At 34.9% G+C, this 5,502-nt stretch overlaps 1 non-coding gene across 1 annotated transcript; it reads left to right on the top strand.

The window, feature by feature from the left end:
• Nucleotides 1-2,887: 2,887 nt before the first annotated feature.
• On the top strand, nt 2,888-2,958 carry TRNAG-GCC (transfer RNA glycine (anticodon GCC)). The gene has a single exon. It is a non-coding gene; the product is annotated as a tRNA-Gly (tRNA).
• The last annotated feature ends 2,544 nt before the right edge of the window (nt 2,959-5,502 follow it).

Genomic DNA, 5,502 nt, shown 5'->3' with positions numbered 1-5,502 from the left:
TTTTTGCTGACAAACGAGCTATACATTTACTCCTTTAGAGCACCCATCAGTTACAGCTATATTTAGATTTATTTATACATAATGTAGATATGTTATCAATGCCAAGTTGGTAAGGACCGTGGCTTATAATCATGTCGTAGGTTAGATCGTCGATAATTGTACCACGTGAACGATAATATTAGAAAATTTGTAAAGAAACATTCACATATTAGAATAAAAAAAACTGAGAATTGTGCCGGATTCGGCATCATCACCGTCAGCCATAGAACGTCCACCGCTAGACATGGCTTCCCCAGCAGATTTCTTATAAGATCATTTAGCGTCTTCTAACCACCTAAACAAAGTCGTCTGTTCACCTTGTTGGTAGACGTCGTACGGTCATGCCCACACAGCCATCACTTCTTCGCGTTATTTAAGCAGCTCCCTTCTGTATCAACTTGCCAATACGCTGAGCTATATCGGTTACTTTCATTCGACTACGGATCTCTTCATTTCAAATTCGACCTCGTGAAGAAATCTCGAGCATAGCTATCCCCGTGGCTCGCTGATAGACTAAGTTTGCCAATGGGGCCCGAAGTTAGAGGTTAGGTTTCAGTGGCCTAATCACTTTTAGCACAGACCGGTCGTACTCTTTGTCTAAGGCCATATCACCCATAGCTATATCACCCTTTTTGTAGCGAAGTTAATGCTGCATCGTTACAAACGTATGTTAGTCGCATTTGAAACGCTTAGCTGTTACTGAAGTAGATGACATCGCGACGGGAAGGGAACGGAGGGAAGGCGACGCTTGAGTGGAGAACCGAGAATTATTGCAATTGAACATCAGTGCAAAATTTTTAATATGTTATTTTTTTAGCTCTATAATTTTGCGCCACCTTGCAACCGTAGCCATTGCAGGTATTTTACGTACCGTTACTGTGTCGCATTCGCATTATGACAGAAGTGCGACAGTATCGCTTTTGCATCGCGACTGATTTGTAGTTATGTGAGCGATGGCACACAGCTAGCAACCGCTTCACGATTGTATAGATGCGGACGAGTGACAGCATCGCAACAAAAAGTCTAACCTAACCTAACATATATATACCTTGTCATCTTTCTAACATCCTTACGAGAAGAGTTAGACAAAATAAGTCAGGTATTCCTTTTGTCTAACATCTCGTTTCGTTTTCTGAACGCTGCCCATCCGAGTTGAATTTAACTAGTAACTTCTTCCTCGGAGTTGGACAAACTTAGTTTTACTGTTTTCTCCAGGTTCATGTACGAGACAACAACTTCAAAAATTGAGCTTGGAATTGTAGTTGCAGGAGAGCGTCCGAACATTTAACATAGACAACGAATTTATCAATAAAATAATGATGTTTTAGGTAATTATTAATACAACATGCCTAGGTTTCACATAAATAGATTTATAACATCAACATTTGTAAAGTACGTAATTAACATTCATAATATTTATTCAGTATTGTAATTAATTGACTTGATATATCATATATAGTTTCGAGTCATAAATGTTTTAGTTGTATTAAAATACAAAAAAACATACATACATATATAACTAAAAACAATTAAATATGTTCGAGGCCTTAGTTTCTAGAGGTTGCTAATACATGTTGTCAATAAATAAATACAGAATAATTACAAATGTAGCTAATTATAATCAATCTAATCACAGTATTTGCAGTTTATTATTATTTAAAAGGTTGTGTTGAACTTGCTAAGCGCTATGCTTTAAGTTATTTGCTATTCTATAGACGCGCGAAATTCTTATTTTTTGACATGCGTATCAATCCTGTTATAGGATAAAGTTTTCTGCGAATCTTCCAATAAAGTCTAACGGTAAGCAATAAGCAATAAAGCGTTTCTTGACAGCGTATGGATTCGTGAGTTGATTTAATATAGACGACACCGCCGTATCCTCTGCCGAATAAGTTCAATTACTGGAACAATCTTATATTAATTTGATTACTTCTAATTGTTAATCCTATTATTTATTTTAGACCACCATATATATTTTAATTCTTCTATTTGTCTTGACCTTTTATTGATTACTTTTCCCCTGTTTAGAAAATATTTTTACAAATGTATTTATTAGAATATAGATCGTCTAGCTGTCTCCCACCAGCTTCTCGTACCATAATATCTAAGACCAATAGTAAGAAAACAAGCGATTTTTTATGAACGCCACCCTGGTATTTGGTATTTCGTAAAATCTTGGTTCTTAGCTGGTTCCTACCCGGTAAAATGAATATTTATATTAAATTTCTCAAATCTCTAAGCCTTATGGTACCAAAATGACATCAGAAATACACAATCAGAATAAATATTTCATAAATATGTGTAAAGATAATTAAAAAAATCTAAATACTGCAAGCAAATTTAATTCCACAATTTCTAACATTTTACCGCCAAAAATTATATGAAAAGGTGTTCGAATTTCGTTGGCAGGTCTTATTATAAAGATGTATAGCAGTGAATCCAAAATTAAGAGTCGTTGAACTTTGTGAATGTGCGATTTGCATTAGGGCGACGAACGCTGCTCTTTATATATATAAATATAAAAACTAGTATGTTCTCACAAACACGCTAAGATACCAGACAGGTATATTCGACAAAATCGACATAAATTTGGCTAATGCAGCTGCAACATATTCTATGATATGTATAAAGTAAGAAAACACTTTCATCTTAAATTCAGGAATGTTAGTAGCCAATTACGTAACAATTTTAAGTAATGCAAAAAACCAATAACTTGTTGTAAACTCATAAAGACGAGGCTTATAAATAATTTAAAGAATGTATAAATTTTATTGTTATGTTAACATTATAAAATTTATTTCATAAAACAAAGAGATTGGTTTCTGAAAGTTCAATAGATAAATCGTAAGCATCGGTGGTTCAGTGGTAGAATGCTCGCCTGCCACGCGGGCGGCCCGGGTTCGATTCCCGGCCGATGCAATTTTTTTTTTAGGACCAAAAGAATATTTTTTAGTTCTTATAAAAATTCAGCTTTTTTTTAGCATAGATGTTGGAATTTGCTGTAAAGATTTAAGGAACGATAAACTTTCATTCATTGAAATAAAAATACTTTTAACGCCATCTTAAGTAATAATTTAAAATTACTCTGTCATGAGGTATCCACTCACCGATAGATGGCGCTATCAGTAATGTTTTCGTTCTTTTCGATCTTTTAAACATGAAAATAGTGAAATTGGGCAGGGCGTTAACCTGATGGTAAAAACAACTGCCGGTCCATTACAATGCAATTCTACACAGAATTACGCAATAAAAAATATTACGGCGATAAGACCTCATCTATCCTTGTCACTGTTAAAGTTTTGTTACTGTTAATAATGTTTGTCTTAAAGTCCAGCAAAATGCTTACACACTATTAATTACCATCGCTTCTATCTCTACATTCTTATAGAGATGATTATAGAGATCCCTAGCTTAAGGTGATGAGGTCAATTTGTGTTAGGATATACGCTATAAATTCTTCTAATCTTAATTAAAAAAGCTCATAATTTTTTGTAATGTAAAATTCTGGTACTTCTAGTAGTTTGCCTAGTAATGACTATTGCAGGATAAACATAATAAATAATTTTAAAAACCCAAATTTCACTGCTATGAAAAGCACGTTCATAAAATATCCAAGTTAATAACTCAGTACGTAGTACAGTAAGCACTTATTTTTGAAGTCTGCATTTAACTGTTGTTGTCTAATTTTAGATCCTGTTACTAGAAAAACCAACCATCATTACAGATAAATTAAACACATTAAAATCTGAGTTATATTTATTAATTTTAATTTTCAACCCTGTTTTTTTTCTTAACACCATTTTTAAATTGATAGAGGTCAACAAAGTAATCCGCCTTTACAAAGAAATCAAAAAAGTGCATCGGAATTAATACTAAAATCACCATGCGAAATGGATACGCGTCTGTAATGAATTATTGTTTAATCACATGTTGTTTTGTTATTTAATTTTAATAAAAGATTAAGTGTCAGTTATTCTATGATTGAATTTGTGTTTTCAAAGCTTGCCTGTCTGCTTTAACAGCAACAATTTATGCAATATTCTAACAGTAATTAATTAAAACGCTTTATTTATTTTTTATGATACTTCAACAGAACATAAAAGAAAAATTTTTTATAAAAAAAAACATCCAAAAATGAAGTACAGCGGTCCTTTCAGAAGAACGCCCCAGAGACAGGTTTTGCACCACATGCTTACAGCGACTTTCCGCCACCTAGATAAAGTCCTCGTTCTATCTAGTCGGAGTCCTACTCACGCGGCGTCTAACGGTTAGAGTTCGCTTTGAGAACCTTTCGGTCCTAACTGTTGCAGTTGCGCGAGCGATGTGCCAGAGCAATTCTTCGAGCTACGTTGGCCATTGCTAGACATGGATTTAACCAAAAGCAATATGATAAAAGTTAATACTTTATAAATCGTTTTCTATCTAATATAAATAGATTGCTAGGATATACAAACTAAGGATCAGTAATCATTTAAAGATAAGCTAGTTGGTAAGGAATACATAAGTAGTAGTGGCTATGGTAACGAAAGAAAGTGTTACGTAAAATTGTAAATAAAAGAGAACCTGAAAAACTAATTTAACCAGATAGTATAAGGTCTCACCCGATTAATGGTAGTGGAAAAGGAACGTTTAATGTTATTAACAAAGTGTTATACAATAATGACAATACAATAGTTGGTATTAAAGTGCCCCGCCCGCACCCGCTTTAGTTCCAGACACGGTTTGACCCGTGTTTTGTTATAAGCGACGCGCTGATGTCCGCATTTAAATCCGCTTAAAGGGATAATCCGTTCCGATGCGCGTAGGTCACGTCCCTTTCATTTGTATAAGCGGCAGCTAGTTAGCTTCGTATACCTTCACAAACGAATGCAATGGTATTTTAAGAGCAATTGGTAAATAATTTATTTATATTGACTTTGAATAATGTATGGAATTACGGGCTTAGAGTCCAGGATTGGAAGAAATTTCAGTTTTGCTACGCTTGCTCTGCCTAAGGGATACTTTTTTCGACGCATATTGGATGGGCACTTCGACTCGGAACTCTTACGTTTGCTGGCTTTTTACACTGAGTTATCTCATTTTTTGACTCCACGGTTCGATGTGTAGAGCACAGAAGCTTCGTATAAAGGCTCTGTACAGGCAGCTAAGGTCAAGGGTTTTCTGGAGAGCCTCGGATCAGGCCGTTACATCCAGTTTCACTGGTTTAGGAGGCCGCCGAACTAGATTGCTTAGACGGATACTCCGTGGAGTTACTAGTCTCAAGGTTCCCTTTAAGAAGACCTCGGCTTATGCTGCTATTCGTCGATGATACCTGTTTAGCATGCCGTTTCAAGGGCGCCTGAGAGTTTTACTTAATGCTGGGAGCATATTAACTATTTAATTATTTTCATAACTTCAATATATCCCTTTTTCTTTCTATTTTTTGTTACTTCGTCTTCATTGAGTCAGTCAAATTTTATTTAT

The sequence above is a fragment of the Battus philenor genome, unplaced genomic scaffold, assembly GCF_028537555.1.
Source record: "Battus philenor isolate CCGP_79_NKW_IND1 unplaced genomic scaffold, ilBatPhil1.0.hap1 SCAF_13, whole genome shotgun sequence".
Taxonomy (NCBI): Eukaryota; Metazoa; Arthropoda; class Insecta; order Lepidoptera; family Papilionidae; genus Battus; species Battus philenor.
Note: the sequence above shows the minus strand (reverse complement) of the source record. Positions and strands in the feature narration are given on the sequence as shown.